This window comes from Macaca mulatta, chromosome 14, assembly GCF_049350105.2.
Source record: "Macaca mulatta isolate MMU2019108-1 chromosome 14, T2T-MMU8v2.0, whole genome shotgun sequence".
Lineage (NCBI taxonomy): Eukaryota > Metazoa > Chordata > Mammalia > Primates > Cercopithecidae > Macaca > Macaca mulatta.
The window spans coordinates 14,275,275-14,298,161 of NC_133419.1; the positions used below are offsets into that span (position 1 = coordinate 14,275,275).

Below are 22,887 nucleotides of genomic sequence, written 5' to 3' on the forward strand. Positions count from 1 at the left end.
TTTTTATGTGCCAAATTGCAAGTCACTTGTACATCCTATCCTCGCACCCCTCTGAACTCGATGCACCACCCTCTCCGCCCCAGCAAAGATATCCAGACACCGTATGCAGGAAGAACTGGATTTCAGAGGACACCGCTGGATCTTCAACACCTGGCAATTTACAAAATAGGTTTGTATCCATTGGCTAATTTGTTATCAACGCCAATAGAGAAGCTCCTGGCAGAGATCACCGAGAAACACCCCGGGAATCGGCCATTCCATCTGTCTCTAGGCTTCCAGAGTTGTCCACCCTGGTCCGGCATGGGGGTGGATGTCAGTGGAACTCGGAGGATCTGGATTGAATTCCGGTAGAAAGCCTCATTAAGATGATGACCCACAGCTGGGCACAGTGTCTCACGCCTGTAATCCCAGCACTTTGGGAGGCTAAGGCGGGCGGATCACCTGAGGTCGGGAGTTCAAGACCAGCCTGACCAACATGGAGAAACCCCGTCTCTACTAAATATACAAAATTAACTGGGCGCGGTGGCGCATGCCGGTCATCCCACCGACTCGGGAGGCTGAGGTAGGAGAATTGCTTGAACCCAGGAGGCAGAGGTTGCCGTGAGCCAAGATTGCGCCATTGCACTCCAGCATGGGCAGCAAGAGCGAAACTCCATCTAAACAAAAACAAAAAAAAAAAAGGAAGATGAGCCACTGAGCCACTCCACTCAAGGCAAGGCAATGGAACAACACACTTAGGGGGTGCCTTCTTTTTAGCCAGGCTGGACCATGGAGAGAGGGAGGAAGGAGATCCATGTGTCACATTCCAAGAACTCGCAGTGTGGTAAAAGGCAAAATGAAACCAGCCATATGGTTTTTAGGCCTATTTATACCCCTGTCCCCTTTCTGTTAATGTTTGCCAATATGCTATATGATATGGGGCTTCACCCCCTAAATCGTTGAGTTCTTGGGTGGAAAGATGTATTTTGATGAGGGGCTCTTGAAAATTCAATGATGAGCAATAAGAAGAAACCCCAAGTGATCATCTAACAGACTAGAGAATTAAACTTTTCATGAGGTTTGGTCGAACACCATTCTAGATGTTACTAGGCAGGTGTTTTTGGTTTGTTGGTTTCTTTTGAGACAGGTTCTTGTTCTGTTGCTCAGGTGTGGGGTGCAGTGGCGCCATCACAGTTCACTGCAGCCTCGACCTCTTGGGCCTCAAGTCATTCCTTGGCCTCAGCCTCCCGAGTAGCTGGGACTACAGGTACGCACCATCACGTCCAGCTAATTGTTTGTATTTTTGGTATTGAGACGGGGTTTCGCCATATTGCCCAGGCTGGTCTCGAACTCAGGAGCTCAAGTGATCCACCTGCCCTCGGCCTTCCAAAGTGCTGAGACTACAGGTGTGAGTCACAGCCCCTGGCAATGAAGGTGTTTTTTACATGTGATTAACATTTAAATCAGTAGACTCCAGGTAAAGAAGATTACCCTTCGTAATGTGCCTCGTTAAACCAGCTGAAACCTTTAAGAGCAAAGACTGGCGTTTCTGAAGAAGGAATTCTCCTAAAAACTTTGCTATAGGCCGGGCACGGTGGCTCACGCCTGTAATCCCAGCATTTTGGGAGGCCGAGGCGGGCTGATCACCTGAGGTCAGGAGTTCAAGACCAGCCTGGCCAACATGGTGAAATCCCGTCTCTACTAAAAATACAAAAATTAGCCCGGCATGGTGACGCATGCCTGTAATCCTAGCTACTCGGGAGGCTGAGGCAGAATAATCGCTTGAACCTGAGAGGTGGAGGTTACAGTGAGCCGAGATTGTGCCACTGCACTCCAGCCTGGGCAACAGAGCAAGATTCCATCTCAAACAGAAACAAACAAACAAAAAAAACTTTGGTATAGAAAACCTGCTTTCCTGAGTCTCCAGCTTACTGCCCTGCTGAATTTATTTATTTATTTACTTTTTTTGAGAGAGAGTCCTGCTCTGTCACCCAGGCTGGAGTGCAGTGGCGTGATCTGGGCTTACTGCAACCTCTGCCTCCTGGGTTCCAGAAATTCTCCTGCCTCAGCCTCCCAAGTAGCTGGGATTACAGGTGTGTGCCACCATGCCTGGCTAATTTTTGTATTTTTAGTAGAGACGGGGTTTTACCATTTTGGCCAGGCTGGTCTGGAACTCCTGACCTCAGGTCATCCACCCGCCTCGGTCTCCCAAAGTGTCGGGATTACAGGCATGAGCCACTGCACCTGGCCTGCCCTGCTGAATTTAAACTCAAGATGGCAACCTTAACTCTTATCTAAATTTTCAAACTGTTAGTCTGCCCTACAGGTTTTGGGTTTGCTGACCCCCACAATGTGTGAACCAAGCTCTTAAAATAATCTGTCTCTACCTCTGTTTCTATCTGTCTCTGTCCTATTGGTTCCATTTCTTTGGAGAACCTGACAACATGCTTTAAAGTGTTATTTACACACAGGTAAGAGTGAAGAATGAGATTGTTACTATTGCTCTGAGCAAAAGCCAACCGCCTTGGGACCAAAAGCGGGAGTCATATTCCTAGGAAATGTTGGGCCTAGCCTTTGCCCTAAAAAGCCTGTCTGGTTTTCAGCCTGAAGAGGAGAGGGGGAATCCTGGTGAGAAGTATTTGGAATTCAAGCTCAGAAAAGAAGACTCGGTATCTCTGGCTGAATCACATTTCCTGCATGCCTGCACACTCCTACTCACCTTTCAAGGCACAGTTCTAATGCCTTTCCCACCCCTACGAGGTGCTACTCTGCCTTCCTTCTAGTCATTCCTCTGGGTTACCAAAGGTCTTGTATATTTCTCTATTAAAGCATTGATTAAAGGCCATCTCGGCTCACTGCAACCTCCATTTCCCGGGTTCAAGTGATTCTCCTGCCTCAGCCTCCCGAGTAGCTGGGACTACAGGCGGGCGCCACCGCACTCGGCTAATTTTTGTATTTTTTGATAGAGACCAGGTTTCATCATGTTGGCCAGGCTAGTCTCAAACTCCTGACCTCAAGTGATTGGCCCGCCTCGGCCTCCAAAGCGCTGGGATTACAGGCGTGAACCACTGCTTTGGCCAAGCTGCATTCTCAAAGGTGTAAAGGGTAGCAGTATATACCACCCCAAAATATGCCACTCCGGCCTAAAGATTATTTTGCGCTAAAGGCAATTGGGAAGAAGCTGATTGAAATAAAGCTCCGTAGCCTCCCCCTATCTGCCTAAAAGCAGGATATATATTTACAAAGGCATTCTTCCTCCCTTCTCTACCAGGAATGACAAAAGTTGATAACCTAAGACAACTTTAGACCCTTAACAGCTTGGAGACGGGACCAGCGGAGTATATTTAACAAGCTTTAGGAACCTGCATTTATCTACCTAAAATTAATTTCCTAGTTTGCTGTCCCTGGAGACCCGAGGTCCTTTTCTTTTTTTTTGTTTTCTTTTTTTCTTTGAGACAGAGTCTCGCTGTCTCAAAGCGTGCAGGCTGGAGTACAGTGGCACGATCTGCCCCCCGGGTTCAAGCGATTCTCCTTCCTAAGCCTCCTGCGTAGCTGGGATTACAGGCGCGCGCCACCACGCCCGGCTAATTTTTGTATTTTTAGTAGAGACAGGGTTTCACCACATGTTGGTCAGGCTGGTCTCGAACTCCTGACCTCAGGTCATCCGCCCGCCTCGGCCTTCGGCCTCCCAAAGTGCTGGGATTACAGGAGTGAGCCACCGCGCCCTCCCTTTAAGGTCCTTTTCCTTTGTATTGTCACTTCTCCAAAAACGTGTTGTTCTTCGTTGACGATGCTGTATAAAATGGAGTTCTCAGCCACACCTTTGGAATTTACTCATTCCCTGGGTATGTCCCACACGTTAATACACTTCTGTTTGTTTTTGTCTTCATTCTGTCTGTTGTTACAGGAGTCCGGCTGATAACTCAAACTGGTAGAGGGAAGATTATTTTTCCTTCTCTACAGGTGCTTGGAGTCAACGAGGGGAAAGGAGTTCAAAGGAAAGTGACATTTCAGTTAGCGATGGGACAGCACGTGCGAGGCCTAGAGAACTGAAAGTTCTTGATGTCTGTGGGCAGAAAATAGCTGCGTGTAGAGGGAAGAAGTGGGAGGGGCGGGTCGGCTCGCGCGCTGCGACTGAGCTGCGCGTGCGTCGAGGCCGGGGCCGTGGGGGCGGGGTGGGCTCGGAGCGCGCTCACCGGATCGCCGGAGGGCTGTGGTTACCACCCGTCATCTCTTTTCAGCTAATGTGCTTCGCGCTACATTTTGGAGGTGGGCACCTGGGATGGGGGCAAGGAATCACGAAGTGGCGTCTTCTCGGAAGGGGCAGCCTGATGTCTTTAAACACTGAACTGTGGTCTCTGACCAGATGCGCTTTGGGTTCAGGGCTAAGACACGCGTAGGCGGTGCACACAGTTCAATTCGTGGGCGGCTTTTTCTCTCCCCTGCTCGGTTTTGCAGAACTGAGGGTTCGCGTTTGCCAAGCAGTCTCTAAATATAAGGAGAGCGTGCTTTATTTAACAATCTGTATTCAGCTGCCAAAGAACAAGCTAATCACCCTTCTTCCCCACGCCCGACTTCGCCTCCTCCCAGTCCTCGCAGGATTTCTGCCTCGGAATTGGATTGGATCACACACAAAAGAGCCCAGTAACTCGTCCATCGCCCTGCCCATTAGTTCGCGGCATAATGATAACACAGTCTTCATTAATGGAAGCAAAGATTCTTCCGTGAGCCCGGATAGCTCAGTCGGTAGAGCATCAGACTTTTAATCTGAGGGTCCAGGGTTCAAGTCCCTGTTCGGGCGGCTCTAACTTTTCTTCATTAAAAGAATGAGAACCAATTTTAGGGTCTTTTGTTTGTTAACCCACTGCAAAAGAAGGCAATCAAGTCCTGGATTGTGTAAACTGCGACCCCAATCGCTTATAGGAGGGTAAACCTGGGGCCCCTGTGGGGATAGGCCTTTGTGCAGAGGTATACGGGAAACTTCCAGTCCATCGCTTTGGGGGCTGCAATAGGCAGATTATTCTGTAGTCAGCCGCTGAGCTGCTGTATCCCAACAGCGGATTTATCAAAGGACCGGTCCCCCCACCCCCGCAGTGACAGCCTCTCTTCGCTCACCTGTGACGGCTCCTGCTGACCTTCCCTCTTGGGTTCTCTCTGATTGGGTGCCTGAGGAATATGGTTGGGATCCTGCACCTTCCTAGCCCTCCTTACTACCTTAGGAAAGAGTTTTCTGTATCATAAAAAGGAAGAGATGATCATCTAGAAACTGAAGCCCCAAACAGAGCCATTTCCCTCGTTAAAACAGGTCAAATCCACCCCCGACTCCCCTCTCAAAAATGTGATCTGAACACAGGAAGAAGTTGAGGTGGAGACAGCAGCTTCTGTTGGTGGGCGAAAGAGGGTGCATATTAAGAGACAGCGTATTCAAGGGACCGAAATGGGAAAAATGAAACGTTAGTTCTCCCCTACTACAAATTAAAAAGGGAAACAGGTAATCCCAGCACTTTGGGAGACCGAGGCGGGCGAATCACAAGGTCAGGAGTTGGAGAACAGCCTGGTCAATATGGTGAAGCTCCGCCTGTAGTAAAAATACAAAAAAATTAGCTGGGCGTGGTGGCTGGCGCCTGTAATCCCAGCTACTCGGAAAGCTAAGGCAGGATAATCACTTGAACCCGGGAGGCGGAGGTTGCCGTGAGCTGAGATCACGCCGCTGCACTCCAGCCGGGGCGACAGTGCGAGACTCCGTTTCAAAGAAAAAAAAAAAAAAAAAGGCGGGGTGTGGGAGAAACATCCGGCTCCTGCAGAGGTTTTTGAAATGTAAGGTAATCAAGGTGAGCTAATTTTCCCTGTGAGATGAAAGGACCGGTTGCATCCCTTGCTTGGCTAATGATGGAGCCTTCCTGGCTTCAGCCAGGCAACAGAAGAAAGTCGGTCTTGATCTCCTCATTGACAGGATGGGGATGTGGGCTGAACGTGTAAGAGGCTGCCCTCTTACCTGGTGGACTATGGTGCCCAGTGAGTCCTGATTAGTGGAGAAAGGCCAGGATGGAGACAGCACCCAATCGTGAGGCAGGGCCTTCACCCTGCCCACAGGAATGCTCTACCGTGGTGCACACAGATCCCAGCATTACCTCCCCCTTCTCTAGAGCTCAGCTTCCCCTGCAGAAAGGGAATAATAATAGCTTCCATCTCATAAGCTTGTGATAATTAAATGGCATAACAATGCATGTACTGTGCTTAATAGCCTAAAAGCAAGCATTCAAAACACGGTAGCCATTATTATAATTATTGTTTTTATTTTATTTTCCTCTGAAAACCAAAAAACCTGCTAAACAAATTCTAAAAGAGCTGTAACACTGTTACCATAATTCTTAAAGGGTTTTCTATCTAGGGATGAAACAACAGATACATATTGTAATAGGAGAGGAACCATTACAAAGAAATGTGTGCCCAATATGCCCATATTCAGGTGACTTGAGTTGATTGGTATGTGCTGGAGGGACAGCGATCCTCGCTGCTCGTAGGAAGAGTGGGCTGGGTGGGCGAGTCGAGTTTCTTTATTGCGGAAAGTAAATCACGGGGGTCAGAAGGCATTCCAGGGAGAGAAACAGGTAAGTTTCTCGAATTTTTCTCCTTCTTCCGGAGGGAGTCCCTTCGAAAGCGATCAGTTCCACTTTTGGCTGTCTTGAAAAGAGGAATCTCTTTACTCCAACCAGTTTCTGAACGAGCAAGAACGGACCAGGGTGGGGCGAGAGGACAAGGGTGGAGAGCTTTGGGTTCCCCCAGTCTTTCCTCCTTTCCTTCCTCCAGTTCATTCCTTCTCCAGCCATGGTGTTCAGCCTTTGATGCTTTGGAGCCTCCCAAATAGTTCTGGGTGATTGGTGGCACATTAGTAACTCATTTAAAAATTTGTATATTATCATATCAATTAAAGGCAGGCGTGGGGGAGGACGGGATTGAATGCAACACTGCAGATTCCTGCTGGACACACAGTAGGTTCTTAGAAAGCGGCGATTCTTACTCTTATTAGGGCTCTGGGAAGAGAGAAAGCATGAGAAAGGCAATACAATGTGGCCTAGGAAAAGGCAGAACGCGAAAGTTTCCTCACATGAAAGGAATTAATTTTCTCACTGATTGTTCTTAAAACCTCAGGGCTAAAAATAACACAGTTTGGAAGGTGAAATGAAGAACTAAAAGGCTGGAAGTGGGAGGAAACAGGATTTTTTTTTTTTTTTTTTTTTTGAGACGGAGTCTCGCTCTGTCGCCCAGGCTGGAGTGCACTGGCCGGATCTCAGCTCACTGCAAGCTCCGCCTCCCGGGTTTACGCCATTCTCCTGCCTCAGCCTCCCGAGTAGCTGGGACTACAGGCGCCCGCCACCTCGCCCGGCTGAGTTTTTGTATTTTTTTTAGTAGAGACGGGGTTTCACCGTGTCAGCCAGGATGGTCTCGATCTCCTGACCTCGTGATCCGCCCGTCTCGGCCTCCCAAAGTGCTGGGATTACAGGCTTGAGCCACCGCGCCCGGCCGGAAACAGGATTTTTTTGTTTTTGTTTTTGAGACGGAGTTCCGCTCTTGTCGCCCAGGCTGGAGTGCAATGGCGCCATCCTGGCTCACTGCAACCTCCGCCTCTCTGGTTCAAGCGATGCTCCTGCCTCAGCCTCCTGAGTAGCTGGGATTACAGGCGCTTGCGACCACGCCCGGCTAATTTTTTTTGCATTTTTAGTAGAGACAGGGTTTCACCATGCTGGCCAGTCTGGTCTCGAACTCCTGAGCTCTGGTGATCCACCCGTCTCAACCTCCCAAAGCGCTGGCATTACAGACGTGAGCCACCGCGCCCGGTTTCATCTTCTTCTTTTTTTTTCTTTTAAATTTCCTTGACAGGGCGGGATGTTCTCATGTCCTTGCCGAAATAGCTCAGTTGGGAGAGCGTTAGACTGAAGATCTAAAGGTCCCTGGTTCGATCCCGGGTTTCGGCAGAGCTTTTGTTGGCTTAACCGCTTTGAACACACAGGGCTATAGTCCACTTCTTAGCCTCTCTGGAGGCTCGCCTCCCTCCCTAGTCCCCTTGCACGTTTGCACCTACGCCGTACACACCCAGAGACAGCTGTTCTCCTTGTCTCCTAAGCGGGCACCAACTAATGAGACGATAGTATTTAGTAAAGTGTAAGGATGCAAAGAATAAGCTTCTCAAGAAATCAGAAGTCAAAGTCATTATGAGGATGCATAATGAGCTTAAGCCTCTCAAAGGAATCAGAAGTCGTAGAGCGATTTCTTCCCAGTTCCGTAATCGCCCTATTGGATGTTAAATGGCAATACGTGGCACAAGATTTTTTATTGAGGTGGCCAACACTCCTGTTTCACAGGAGGAAGGTCTTGGGTTTGATCACCAGTGTAGTCAGCTCTCTGGGGCTGCACGTTTTTTTCATCGACTACAGACATGAGGACAGTGTCCAAAAGCATTAGTCTTTACCGCAAGAGACACAAGTCAGGGGCCCACCGGAACATGAAGAATCTGGTGAAGGACTGTGTCCAGTTGTAGATGTAGGAATCTTGTGTCTTCACTTGTCTTCATCTGAAATATTTCTTGAATCTCAGTTTCCTCATCGCACTTTCAATAAAAGTGCCTGAAAACATTCCTCGGTGCCAAAAACTGCACAATTCTTGCCAAGAATATTGCTATTGTGACTCTGACGACAGGTGTGTTAATTGATCTGTTTTGAATATAAAATAAACGCAATTTAAAAGAAAGAATATCCTAAGACAAAGCAACGTATAAAGGTTGGAAAAGAAAAGCCTGATGTTGGAAGAGAAAGTTTCTTGGCACTTTCCACATGTTTCACTTTTTCCAGCAAAAACCCACTAGCAAGTTTTGGTTTCCCTCAAGGATGGGGCAACCCAAACGAATTTTGCATAACGCTCCTTTTGCTCAACCTCGCCCAAATCCATTAATGTTGGAAACTAAAATAGCATCCGCCCGAACAGGGACTTGAACCCTGGACCCTCAGATTAAAAGTCTGATGCTCTACCTACTGAGCTATCCGGGCCCCTAAAGAAACGCGTTTGCCTAATCTATCCACGGGAAAGTAGGCCAAGTGGCCACATTATTTCCGCGATTACAATTCTGAGTCTTTTTGCTGATTTCTTGAGAGGTGAACCTGCAAAATTGACATTGAGCAGGGGTTCAGCAAAATCGAGTCTTCATTTCTCCTTTTCTCCCATCACAGACAATAAAGACCCAAAAAGTAACCGCCTGCCTGACCTGCCCCGCGCCCTAAGGGGAATTTCCCACGAGGAAATCCCCCCAGATTTAAGGCATTTGAGCGGGCCTCCGGGTAAACAGCGGGATTTCTAATTCCGGTTTTGGTCTTTGAGGAGTCAGTCCTAGAGCTGCTTGTGGGAGAAGCAGTGATGAAAAATTAGGTTTCCAATAATCGATTAGACATTTGTTGAGTGCATACCGCACTCTCGGAACTAAGCAAGTACTGGGGCCGCAAAGACCAAGTCTCGGCCCTCAGTGGAACTGGAAGACGCGCAAAACAGAAGCCCCCAGTCACGCGCTTTGGTGGTGGGAGGCTAGCCTTTTCGGACACCGGAGGACTTGGTCGGCACCCGAAGTAAGAGCCAAGTTTTCCAGGGGTTGATCATGCCTGAACCGAGCTGTGGATAGCGACTGGGCACCTGAAGACTTGGAAAAAGAATTTCTAGCCGAGGGAATAGCAAATGGAAAATGACAATATTTACTAACCTTGGGCATCTGACCATTTAGCGGAAGCTTCCATTGAAAGATTTTGATCAGGCAAGCTACAGGATGGATTTTATCTTTTTAGGGAGTCTGATACCTTGGTAGCTGGGTCTCAGACGTATCTAATTAGTCAATTCTATAATTCGACCTGCTTCTTCGTAAATTCTTTGCCTTCTCATTTCTTAAGGCATTGGATCCCTTCAAAGAGAATTCAGCCGGACGCGGTGGTTCACGCCTGTAATCTCAGCACTTTGGGAGGCCGAGCCGGCGGATCACGAGGTCAGGAGTTAGAGACCAGCCTGGCTAACAAGGTGAAACCCCGTCTCTACTAAAAATACAAAATTAGCTGGGTGTGGTGGCACACACCTGTAGTCCCAGCTACTCGGGAGGCTGAGGCAGGAGAATCGCTTGCACCCGGGAGGCGGAGGCTACAGTGAGCCGGGATTGCCCCACTGCACTCCAGCCTGGGTGACAGTCCACTGTGGGGGAAACGATAAGATTCCGATTTTTTTTTTTTTTTTTTTTTGAGACGGAGTCTCGCTCTGTCGCCCAGACTGGAGTGCAGTGGCCAGATCTCAGCTGACTGCAAGCTCCGCCTCCCAGGTTTACGCCATTCTCCTGCCTCAGCCTCCCAAGTAGCTGGGACTACAGGCGCCTGCCACCTCGCCCGGCTAGTTTTTTGTATTTTTTAGTAGAGACGGGGTTTCACCGTGTTAGCCAGGATGGTCTCGATCTCCTGACCTCGTGATCCGCCCGTCTCGGCCTCCCAAAGTGCTGGGATTACAGGCTTGAGCCACCGCGCCCGGCCAAGATTCCGATTTTTAAATAAAGAAATACATCAAGAGAACAATCGACAAAGGTTAAAAAGCCATATGGGAAGAGGTTATGTTAAGGAAAAAAAAAAATGTGCCAAACAATGTGAATGGCATAATGCTTGTGAAGAAATTGAAATATTTATGTATTATGTATATGAGAGTATATAAACATATATCCTTTAATACTACATATAATTATATATAAATGTTCCTTGCATATACATAGAAGGTCTATAAAGATAGAAAACAACCTGTTAAAATGACTACATCTTGAGGAATGGCAATGAAACCTATGAGAGGACGTTCTGATTTTTTTCTTTTTCTTTTCTTTTTTTTTCCTTTTGTCGCCCAGGCTGGAGTGCAGTGGCGCGACCTCGGCTCACTGCAACCTCCTCCTCTAGGGTTCAAGCGATTCTCCTGCCTCAGCCTCCCCAGTAGCTGGGACTACTGGCGCCCACCACCATGACCGGCTAATTTTTGTATTTTTAGTAGAGACGGGGTTTCACCATGTTGGCCAGGCTGGTCTGGAACTCCTGACCTCACGTGATCCGCCTGCCACGGCCTAGCAAAGTGCTGTGAAAAATATGATTTGTTATTAATAAAATATTCCATGCTTCTGGGATGGCATAGGTGGCACCTTAGATCAAAGCTTCCTTTGAAGTTTCTCTATAAAGAGCCAGAAGAGAAGGGTTAAATCACACACTTCCTCCTCTGGGGGACTCCCTCCATGCCTCATTGCTTTGGATGGGAGTTGCTGGTATTGAAAAATCACAAATTTGACAGGTACGGTTTTCACAAATGAAGATGCGGATCCCTACACATCAGATGGCCAGTCTCGGCTCAAGGAAGAAAACTAAAACCAGACCCCTTGGAAACCAGCTGCCTGTGCCTTGTGAGGTCAGTCCCACGGGTTATTAGCCTTTGGCCTGTTTCTTTCCAAACCTCTGAACCTCCACTTTTTTTTGAGACGGGAGTCTGGCTCTGTCGCTTAGGCTGGAGTGCAGTGGCGCGATCTTACCTCACTGCAACCTCCGCCTCAAGCGGTTCTCTTTCCTCGGCTTCCTGAGTAGCTAAGATTAAAGGCACACGCCACCATGCCCAGCGAAGTTTTGTATTTTTAGTAGAGACGGGGTTTCACCATGTTGGCCAGGCTTGTCTCGAACTCCTGACCTCGCGATCCTCCCGCCTCGGCCTCCCAAAGTGCTGTGATTACAGGCGTAAGCCACCGCGCCCAGCTGTCTGCTTGTTTTTAACCCATATTTTTCTTCTGTCACTTTGTCATGTAAGTGGTATTGGGCAGTGGTCTCGATTGTAAGGCTCTTGTATTTTTTGTTGTTTTACTTAAAAAGAAAAGAAAAGAAAACCTGGCTGCATCACCACAACCCCAGTGTTTAGAACAGTACGTGGCACGTAATAGGAACTCAAGTAATAACTGTCGACTCGGAGTGAACGTTTTTGCAGCACAATGGGTCTCTCTCTGTGTGCTCCCTCACCCCCATGTAGTATAGCTGGACCCAGACGTTTTCTTTTCTTTCTTTCTTTTTTTCAGACGTTTTCTTTCTACTTTTCAAAATATAAACTATGAAGCTGTCGCCATGTTTAAGGTTTCTGGCAAAATGATATTAACTATAGTTATTATTATCTGGACGCCTAAGATTGCAAAATGGATTGCCAAGGATTAGGAAAAAAGGTTTTTGCTCGTAAAAACAACTAACCTTTACCAGAAGTGGGGTTCGAACCCACGCGGATATGAATCCATTGGATCTTAAGTCCAACGCCTTAACCACTCGGCCATTCTGGTAATTGACGAAACGACGGTTTATTTTAAGGCAACTCGGGTAACACTAGGCGACTAAAGTTTCAGGACAATTTAAAATTACTTTTATTCCTGATATAAAAGAATAATATAGGAGAAATAACTTGGTGACTTTGATTACCTTTCCCTAATTTCTTTATCTCGTCACCAGAAACTGGGGCCACATAAAAGTGAAGGAGAAAAGGTTAGATAGAGGAGTGGGATTCTTAACGCCTTCTAGTGAAGGGACATAACCAGGAACTGCAATTAGCTGCAATTCACATCCTTCTGGAAATTTTAAATGGTAGATGTTTTTCGTTTCATCTATTTTATATCCATTCCCTCTGCCTAACTTTCCGTTTGCCCTCCTTCAAACAAAAAGCGACTCTGGTGGGACTCGAACCCACAACCTTTGAATTTCTCTAACTATCTAGAAGTCCAATGCGCTATCCATTGCGCCACAGAGCCAGACACGTACAACCCCTCCGCGATGAACACATCAGGGGAGGCACTTTCTTTCCACGAGTAAGTGTGAAACCTTTGCCTCTAAGGAGAGTGTGGGTAGGAATTACACTGGAAAATCTGTAATCCTTGTGTAAGTTTGTCTCTCTGTTCACGATTGCTGAGCAGTAAATCCGTTTCGATCCATGTTGCTAACATGTCTTTATGCAGAATTACTAAATCCAGACGTCAAGATCCTGCACGCGGTTCCATAGTGTAGCGGTTATCACGTCTGCTTTACACGCAGAAGGTCCTGGGTTCGAGCCCCAGTGGAACCACGACATGGTCTCCAATTTTTTTTTCTTTCTTTTCTTTCCTTTCTCTAAAATGCTTAGTATTAACATTTTGCGAGCCCAATCTTGGGTTTTGCTTCAGGAAGCTGGAGACTCAGACATTTCTACAATGTTTCTGCGCGGTCGTCTTCCTTTGAACACTGGAAAATGAGGAATCCTTTTGAAAGTTTTTCTCTGTGCACAATCGCCGGATGTCAAGTCCACATAACCATTTCCCGGTGCCAAAACGTCTTTTGGAACAGTTATTAAATCCTGGAGAAGCCGTTGGTTCTCGTGAGGTTCCATAGTGTAGTGGTTATCACGTCTGCTTTACACGCAGAAGGTCCTGGGTTCGAGCCCCAGTGGAACCAAGGGGTATTACCTTCTGTTTTGTGAGCCAGGTGTTGGGTTTTGCACCAAGAAGCTGGCGACGCACCTGTGTTTCACGGGTTTTCTGCGGCTTACTCCCCGCCTGCTGCACCAGCTGGGTTCCTCTTAGCGCGCGGCGCGGAGTCGGCCTCCGAGGCTGCCCCCGTGTGGCTCCTCTCTGGAGGTGCAGGCGGCTTCGCTCCACGGAGGCATCGCGCACCCCTGCCCCTGCGCCTTTCCACTGCCTGGCCAGCCGGCTTCTGGGTTCCTGGGTGTTGCACCTTGGCTCACCTACCTTCTTCTAAGCCTTGCTTGGGCCATCTCTAAAAATTGCTACCACTAAGTCGAAGGACATCACGAAGGCCACGCCCTGTTTGCTGATTACCTCCAAGTTCACTGCCCTCATACTGCATTTATTTAAATTAAAAATGCTTTTTGAGGCCGGGCGCAGTGGCTCACGCCGGTAATCCCAGCACTTTGGGAGGCCGAGGCGGGCGGATCACGAGGTCAGGAGATGGTGTCCATCTTGGCTAACACGGTGAAACCCCGTCTGTACTAAAAATACAAAAAAATTAGCCAGGCGTGGTGGCGGGAGCCTGTGGTCCCAGCTACTCTACTCGGGAGGCTGAGGCAGGAGAATGGTGTGAACCCGGGAGGCGGAGCTTGCAGTGAGCCGAGATAGTGCCACTGCACTCCAGCCTCGGCGACAGAGCGAGGCTCCGTCTCAAAAAAAAAAAAAAAAAAAAAAAAAAAAGCTTGTGAAAAAATTGATCATGCACAGAATTCAGAATTCCCCATGTATTTCACAGTGATGTCTCCGTCCCATCTTTCAACGATTAGCTGTTTCTTTTGTGACCCTTCAGAAAACGTCTATGCATTCACCAGTATACATGTATATTTACTTTATAAGCCACTTGACGCTTTTTGTACAAAGGTAATACACATAGGTACCGCTCCCATTTCCTCAACAATATTCTGAAAATCTGCCTATTTCGTTCATACATCTTGGCTTATCCTTTTACTTCCTGTGTTTGGATATATCACAGTTCTTTATGCCTTTTGATGAACACTTAAATTGTATCTAGTCTTAGGAACAAGGCTGAGCAGATTTCCTTGTTTCTTGGTTTTAGATAGGGCAATATGTAAAATAATCCTAGCAAAACCTTGAACAGGCACTTACATGGGTAGCTAATTTAATGTTCACCATGACTCTATTATTATTTATCCCGTTTTACAGACGAGGAAGAGGAAGCATAGTGAGATTAAGAAATGGCCCAGGGTTACACCCCTGGTCAGGGACAGAACACAGTACCAACCCAAGCAAGAAGAGGGTTGCCTTTTTGTCTTAGAAATTTAATTGATGGCTGGGCGCTGTGGCTCACACCTGTAATCCCAGCACTTTGGCAGGCCGACGTGGAAGTATGGCTTGAACCCAGGATTTCAAAACCAGCTTGGGCAAAAAAGCGAGACGCCCTCCGCAAACCCGTCCCACCAACCTCCCTGCTGTCCCCACCAAACCCGCCACAGCTCCTTTCAAAACAGTTTGTATCAAATTACACTCACACCAATATGAAAGCCCTTGTTCCTCCTGTCTCTCTCAAATGAAACTAATCGAATTTTGAGTCAGCTAGAAATGGTATGTGTGTTTTATTGTGAGTTAGGTTGAACGTTTTTCATGTACTTAAAAGCTTCCTTTCTTCCATCTGTTCACCTCTTTTGTTCAATTTTCTAATATATATATTCTGTTAATTTGTGTTTAAATTGGTTTTTAGGCCTGGCGCAGTGGCTCACTCCTGTAATCCCAGCACTTTGGGAGGTCGAGGAAGGTGGATCATGAGGTCAAGAGATCGAGACCATCCTGGCCAACATGGTGAAACCCTGTCTCTACTAAAAATACAAAAATTACCTAGGTGTGGTGGCACACACCTGTAGTCCCAGCTACTCAGGAGGCTGAGGCAGGAGAATCGTTTGAACCTGGGAGGCGGAGGTTGCGGTGAGCCGAGATCGGGCCACTGTACTCCAGCCTGGCGACACAGCGAGACTCCGTCTCTAAATAAATAAATAAATAAATAAATAAATAAATAAATAGGTTTTTAGGTGTTCTTTGTAAATTCAGATTTAGGATATATTTTGCAAATGTATCCAGACTTGCCATTTATCTTTTGATTCTATTTTTGATATTCTGTGCGATGCAGAAAGTAAACATTTTTATGAAGTCAATTTCATCATCTTTTTGGGGGTGGGTGCGGGAGAGGGGCTTTTAACATTTCCTGCCTAGAAAATACTTCCTCACTTTGAAATTATACTTCAAAAATTATGCTATATTTTCTCCTGATTGTTGTACGGTTAAACATTTTCTAATGTTTCAACCTTTTGTCAGAGGCCTTGGAACCAGAGCAACTCCATCTCGAATAGGGGCTGGGTAAAATAGGGCTGAGACCTACTGGGCTGTATTCCTGGGAGATGAAGGCATTCTAAATCATAGGATGAGCTAGGAGGTTGGCACAAGATACAGGTCAAAAAGACCTTTCTGATAAAACAGGTTGTGGTAAAGAAGCCGGCCAAAACCCACCAAACCAGGATGGTCAGGAGAGTGACCTCTGGTGTCCTCACTGCTCATTATATGCTAATTATACTGCATTAACATGTTAAAAGACACTCCCACCAGCACCATGACAGTTTACAGATGCCATGGCAATGTCAGGAAGTTATCCTATATGGTCTAAAAAGATGAGGAACTCTCCGTTCTGGGAATTGTCCCTGACTTTCCCAGAAAACTCATGAATAATCCACCCCTCGTTTAGCATGTAATCAGGAAATGACCACAAAGATGGACAGCCAGCAGCCCTAGTGGGCTGCTCTGCCTATGGAGTAGTGATTCTTTATTCCTTTGCTTTTTTTTCTTCTTCTTTTTTCTTTTTTTTTTTTTTTTTGGTTACGGAGTCTTGCTTTGTCGCCCAGGCTGGAGTGCAGTGGCGCAATCTCGACTCACTGTAACCTCCACCTCCTGAGTTCAAGTGATTCTCCTCAGTAGCTGAGACTACAGGCATGTGCCACCACACTAGGCTAATTTTTGTATTTTTAGTAGAGACAGGGTTTCACCATGTTGGTCAGGTCGGTCTCGAACTCCTGACCTCGTGATCCACCCGCCTCGGCCTCCCAAAATGCTGGGGTTACAGGTGTAAGCCACCGTGCCCGGCCAACGCCTGGCTAATTTTAAAATTTTTTTATAGAGACAGAGTCTCGCTATGTTGCCCACTGTGGTCTCAACTTCTGGGCTCAGGCAATCCTCCTGCCTCAGCTTCTCAGAGTGCTGGGATTACAGCCATGAGCCACTACACTTAGTTTGTTATTTATTTTTATTTATTTCTCTCTCCTACTCCCAGGTATTCTTAAATAAAAGATTATCACAAGAGAAGAGACAGACTGGGCTTAACTCCAAATGTGGTAGAGACAGCTGGGAATTTACAGCCAAGGAGCAGAATTGGGGTGGGGTGGGGTCAGTGGATGGAAAATTAGGAACAGGAGACATCCAGGGTAAGGGGATTCTGGGTACACTGAATTAACAGGATTCTTGCTGAGGGTGGACCAGGGTGATCAGATATCAAGGGTCAGAGGGATTCTTGATACATTGAATTAGCAGGATACTTAATAAACCTGGACTGTCTGCAAGCTGAGGATGGAACTGAGGCCAAGGTCTAGGCCTAGTGGAGAAGAGGGCTCAGAGAAGCCTGACTGGTGTTTGGTTAAGGACGGAATGTGTCAGTGCCCCAGTTGGTCCCCATTCTGTGATTGGCATGTGGTTCATGCATATCTAATTAAAAGTGTTTCTGAGAAAAAGACCTTTTTAATATTTAAAAAATTGATCTTTCTTGTGAAGTAAATTTAATTCAACCTCTTTTGTAATTGATTTTTTTTTTTTTTTTTTTTTTTTTTGAGATGGAGTTCTTGCTCTGTCATCCAGGCTGGAGTGCAATGATGCAATCTTGGCTCACTGCAACTTCTGCCTCCCGGGTTCAAGCAATTCTCTGCCTCAGCCTCCCAAGTAGCAGGAGTTCCAGACCAGCTTGGGTAACATGATGAAATCCTATCTCTACTAAAATACAAACAATTAGCTGGGTGTGGTGGTGTGCACCTGTAGCTCCAGCTACTCAGGAGGCTGAAGAACAAGAATTGCTTGCACCTGGGAGGCAGAGGTTGCACTGAGCCAAGATTGTGCCACTGCCCTCCAGCCTAGATGACAGAGTGAGACCATTGTCTCAAAAAAAAAAAAAAAAAAAAGATACTAACTTTTAAAAAGTAGATAAGTCAAAGGATAAAACAATTAGAGTACAAAGTAAAGAAACACTCTTTTTAACTTTTGTTGCCAAACATCACTTCTTGTAAATCCTAATTTAACTCCTCCTGCTTTCCACTCTGTTTTAAAAAGAACATTTAAAATAAACACCACTTTGGGTACCGACAGGCTTCTGGATGTCTCTTGTGTTTTGCAAACTGCCTAAAATGAAATAGCCCCCTGCTTTGTTAAGGTATAACTTACGCACTGTAAACTGCACATATTTCAAGGATATAACTTGATGAGTTTTGACACAGACGCACTTAAACACACACACCTGTGAAACTGACGCTACAATTAGGGTAATGAGTATCTCCATTATCCCCTAAACCTCATGCTCCTGAGAACTGCAGAACTCTTGGCAAATAGCTCTGTCCAAACCCCTGAACTAGACCAAACTCTCACATGGCTTCTAGCAGCATAAGGCTGTGTCCTTAGAATGACCCCAGCCCCCCCCCCCCCATTAAATGCCTGCCTGAGTAAGCTCAATACTACCAGGAGAATTTACAGTTTGTTTTACCCAAACCCTGACGATAGGCCCCTGACCTCCCTTACTTAAAGCATTTACAAAAAAGGGCTTACGATTGTGAGCATGTATCTCTCAGAACTCAGAAATGTCTTTCTTAAGGACCTGGGAGCCATTCCTTTGAAACGTAATCATCAAAAAGGATGAAGCCTTTGTCTTCCGGTGTCTGTGGGAGGGTGGAATCCTAACTTGGATAATTGCCAGCTAACAGACACAGCTGGCCTCATCGCATTGCTACTGATGAACCGTTTGCAATTTTTCACTTCTCTGACTCTACTGAGACCTCACACTCGCCCATTCTTCATTCATTCTCCCTGTAAAATGCTCGAACCACCTCTGCACAAATCACAGTGGAGCCCAGCTCATTCCCCTACTGTCAGTAGTTACTGAATAAAATCTGTTTTTTTTTTTTGGCCGGGCGCGGTGGCTCACGCCTGTAATCCCAGCACTTTGGGAGGCCGAGGCGGGCGGATCACAAGGTCAGGAGATCGAGACCATGGTGAAACCCCGTCTCTACTAAAAATAGAAAAAAATTAGCCGGGCGCAGTGGCGGGCGCCTGTAGTCCCAGCTACTCGGGAGGCTGAGGCCGGAGAATGGCGTGAACCCGGGAGGCGGAGCTTGCAGTGAGCCGAGATTGCGCCACTGCACTCCAGCCTGGGCGACAGAGCGAGACTCCGTCTCAAAAAAAAAAAAAAAAAAAAAAAAAAAAAAAAAAAAATCTGTTTTTGCTGCTTTAACTAATGTCCCGCTGTGTGTATCTTTGAGGTGCCTTTGTACACCTTCCCTCCATGTTCTGCCCATACTGAGGCCAATGTCTGGTCCTGCTGCAAACCACTGACCTCTCTGGATTTCACAGTACTTTAGCTCTCATTGTTTCATCAGAGCACAACTCCTACTCAGTTAACTTACCTCCTATGATCTTCCCTTTGAAGTTCAAGCAACACAAAGCGAATTTTCTAGGCTGACTCCCAATTAACTATTAATCCATCAATAACTCAGCGAATGTCATCATTTTCAAACATTTTTAGTTTTTAAAAGGCCAGGTATTTTCTTCAGAGTAAATATTTAAAAGTATTAAGGAAAATCAGAACACAAGATAATGCATACAAGTTTTTTTTTTTTTTTTTTCCTTTTGTGTTGAACTATAATTAGAAGTAATAGGGTATAGAGAAAAGACACTTGGAGGTCATGAATTTTGGATGCCAACCTTGCTACCTTCATAGAGCAATGGTGGAATATTTATGTTTTCAAACTCCTGCCTCAGCCTTCCAACGCGGTGGGATTACAGGCATGAGCCACTGTACCTAGTCACGAGAAAGATTTTTAACAAAGTGTGGAAAGAAGGGAGGTCTTTGTTAGCTTGGAGTTAGCTGTAACATTCAAAGATTTAGAAATTCCCAAATGTAAAGAAGGAGCAAGCAGGTTGAAATAGTCAGTTTTTCGCACCTTAAATCACAGCGGAGGGCTCCTGTCCCCAGGGACTTCTGTTAGAAGGAAGCAACCTGTTAGTAACCCTGAGGCTCAAGGGCCTCTTCTTGCCATTCCGGGATCCAGTGGAAAACGCCATCTCACCCCTGCAGATGCCATTCTGAATGTAAATGTGGTTTGTTTGTTAAACAGATTACTTGGCACCAATATATTCACAGGTCCGATTTGTCTAGAAATAAAACCTTAGTTTTGAATGTGGTGTATGCAGCACTTCACTGATACATATATTATGAAATTCTAAAAAGATGAAATCTATGATAGATCCATATTAGTACATTTGACTCAGGCCCAGAGGTGCCAGTTCTGAGAAGACCTTGGTCTGGCTGGAGGATTAAAATTGGATTTCTCATGAGGCTAACGGAGCTTAAGCCTTGTAGCCCCTTATTTGTGGAGCCCAAGGCCCTGGGAAGACCCCTAGCAATATGCTCACATGGTCACATGTTTTGTAGAGCTTGCAATAGTAAAATATTATTATTATTATTATTATTTTTTGTTGTTGTTGTTGTTGAGACGGGAGTCTTGCTCTGTCGCCCAGGCTGGAGTGCAGTGGCGCGATCTCGGCTCACTGCAAGCTCCGCCTCCCGGGTTCCCGCCATTCTCCTGCCTCAGCCTCCCGAGTAGCTGGGACTACAGGCGCCCGCCACCACACCCGGCTAGTTTTTTGTATTTTTTTAGTAGAGACGGGGTTTCACCGTGTTAGCCAGGATGGTCTCGATCTCCTGACCTCGTGATCCGCCCGTCTCAGCCTCCCAAAGTGCTGGGATTACAGGCTTGAGCCACCGCGCCCGGCCAATAGTAAAATATTATAACCACAATCAGCTAGGGCTCCTGTTTCTACTCTGACCTCCCTTCCATCACAATTCTTATTTTGGTGGCTTTAGAGAGGTCACAGGCATTTTGTGGATCTTGTTAAGGTGGGGTTGGGTTAGGATACACTTATTTTGGATCTAGCAGCATGAATTTATGTGATTTGCAGTCACTTCTGTACATTAACATCAAGATTTTCATAGGTCAGTAAATGATAGAAGTAGGATTAAAATTGAGTTTGACATTCATATGCTTAACAGTTAATCAATAAGCCTTGGATACCTTTACTTGAAGGTATGCTAATGTCTTCCCAGTCAACTTCCAACATTTGACCCCAGTTCCTAGCTTCCTACCTGGCTCCAACGCTTTCCGTTCCTTTCTTGGTTTTTCTTTTTTCTTTTTTGGTTACTGCCCTGCCCATACAGTGCTCTCCTTCCACACTGAACTTTGCTGGACCATGTCTGTGCCCCTGCTCTTCCTCGGCCCCAGATGGCCTCAACCAATTATATTTATGCTGGTCCTTATTCCATTTTTATTACTTTAAATTGAAATATTAGCAACAGGCCAGGCACAGTGGCGCAGACCTGTAACCCTAGCACTTGGGGAGGCCAAGGTGGGTGAATCACTTGAGTCAGGAGTTTGAGACCAGCCTGGCCAACATGGTGAAACTTCGTCTGTACTAAAAATCTAAAAATACAAAAATTAGCAGGGTGTGGTGGCAGGTGCCTGTAATCCTAGCTTCTCCAGAGCCTGAGGCAGGAGAATCGCTTGATCCCGGGGATGCAGAGGTTGCAGAGAGCCAAGATCATGCCACTGCTCTCCAGCCTGGGTGACAGAGCGAAACTCGGTTTAAAACAACAAGAAGGCTGGGCGCGGTGGCTCACGCCTGTAATCCCAGCACTGTGGGAGGCCGAGGTGGGCAGCTCATGAGGTCAGGAGATTGAGACCACCCTGGCTAACACGGTGAAACCCTTTCTCTACTAAAAAATACAAAAATTAGCCGGGCGTGGTGGCGCATGCTTGTAGTCCCAGCTGAGGCAGGAGAATCGCTTGAACCCAGGAGGCGGAGGTTGCAGTGAGCCGAGATTATGCCACTGCACTCCAGCCTGGGTAACAGAGCGAGACTCCATCTCAAAACAAACAAACAAACAAAACGACAACAAAATGCAATACCAGCATCAAGGAAGGTAAAATAAAACTGAAAACAAGAAAGATATTGATGACTAAGGGGTTGATGATTATCATCAGTTCATGGAGTGTTTAGGATTATTCAGTGCTCTGGCTGGGCTCGGTGGCTTACACCTGTAATACTAGCACTTTGGGAGGCCAAGGCAGGCAGATTGCTTGCGGCCAGGAGTTCGAGACCAGCCTGACCAACATGGCGAAACCCTCTCTCTAGTAAAAAAAAAAGTACAAAAATTAGCCAGGCGTGGTGGTACACGCCTGTAATCCCAGCTACTCAGGAGGCTGAGGCAGGAGAGTTGTTTGAACCTGGGAGGCAGTGTTTCAGTGAGCTGAGATCATGTCACTGCACTCCAGCTTGGGCAACAGAGTCTGGATCCAGCTGAAAACTAATTTGTGTCTATATTAGCATTTTCATACTTGGGGAAAGATATCCAATATTGGAAAATAATTCAGAACATTTTTGAGTGGTGGAAATAGAACACAGGGAATGTCAATCAGCAAAGAAGAGAACATTGGTTTCATTTTTGTTTAACTTTTATTTTAGGTTCAGTGGGTACATGTGTAGGCTTGTTACATGAGTAAATTGTGTGTTGCTGGGGTTTGGTGTACAAATGATTTTGTCACCCAGATAGTGAGCATAGTACCTAATAGGTAGTTTTTTGACCCTCATACTCTTCCCACCCTCCTCCCCTCAAGTAGGCCCCAGTGTCTATTGTTCCCATCTTTGTGTCCATGTGTAAATCAATGGTTAGCTTTCACGTATAAGTGAGAACATGTGGTATTTGATTTTTTGTTCCTGCATTAATTTGCTTAGGATCATGGCCTCCAGCTGCATCCATGTTGCTGTAAAGGACAAAAATTCATTTTTAAAAATGGCTGCATAGTACTCCATGGTATATAATGTATCACATTTTCTTCATCCAGTCCACCATTGATGGCCACCTAGGCTCATTCCTGGTCTTTGCTACTGCGAACATACAGGTGCATGTGTCTTTTTGTTAGAATAATTTATTTTCTTTTGGGTATATACCCAGCAATGGGATTGCTGTGTCAAATGGTAGTTTTGGAGAA

General features: G+C 46.4%; 8 non-coding genes across 8 annotated transcripts; 4 read left to right on the forward strand and 4 right to left on the reverse strand.

Moving 5' to 3' along the window:
• The first annotated feature begins 4,707 nt into the window (after positions 1 to 4,707).
• On the forward strand, positions 4,708 to 4,780 carry TRNAK-UUU (transfer RNA lysine (anticodon UUU)). Its single transcript has one exon. It is a non-coding gene; the product is annotated as a tRNA-Lys (tRNA).
• A 1,497-nt stretch (positions 4,781 to 6,277) lies between these two features.
• LOC114672507 (U7 small nuclear RNA) lies at positions 6,278 to 6,338 on the reverse strand. Its single transcript, XR_003722913.1, has one exon. It is a non-coding gene; the product is annotated as a U7 small nuclear RNA (small nuclear RNA).
• Positions 6,339 to 7,882: 1,544 nt separating this feature from the next.
• On the forward strand, positions 7,883 to 7,955 carry TRNAF-GAA (transfer RNA phenylalanine (anticodon GAA)). Its single transcript has one exon. It is a non-coding gene; the product is annotated as a tRNA-Phe (tRNA).
• A 995-nt stretch (positions 7,956 to 8,950) lies between these two features.
• On the reverse strand, positions 8,951 to 9,023 carry TRNAK-UUU (transfer RNA lysine (anticodon UUU)). The gene has a single exon. It is a non-coding gene; the product is annotated as a tRNA-Lys (tRNA).
• A 3,231-nt stretch (positions 9,024 to 12,254) lies between these two features.
• TRNAL-UAA (transfer RNA leucine (anticodon UAA)) lies at positions 12,255 to 12,337 on the reverse strand. The gene has a single exon. It is a non-coding gene; the product is annotated as a tRNA-Leu (tRNA).
• Positions 12,338 to 12,713: 376 nt separating this feature from the next.
• TRNAR-UCU (transfer RNA arginine (anticodon UCU)) lies at positions 12,714 to 12,799 on the reverse strand. The gene is given in 2 exon segments: positions 12,714 to 12,749; positions 12,763 to 12,799. It is a non-coding gene; the product is annotated as a tRNA-Arg (tRNA).
• A 238-nt stretch (positions 12,800 to 13,037) lies between these two features.
• Positions 13,038 to 13,110, forward strand: TRNAV-UAC (transfer RNA valine (anticodon UAC)). The gene has a single exon. It is a non-coding gene; the product is annotated as a tRNA-Val (tRNA).
• A 292-nt stretch (positions 13,111 to 13,402) lies between these two features.
• Positions 13,403 to 13,475, forward strand: TRNAV-UAC (transfer RNA valine (anticodon UAC)). The gene has a single exon. It is a non-coding gene; the product is annotated as a tRNA-Val (tRNA).
• Positions 13,476 to 22,887: the final 9,412 nt, after the last annotated feature.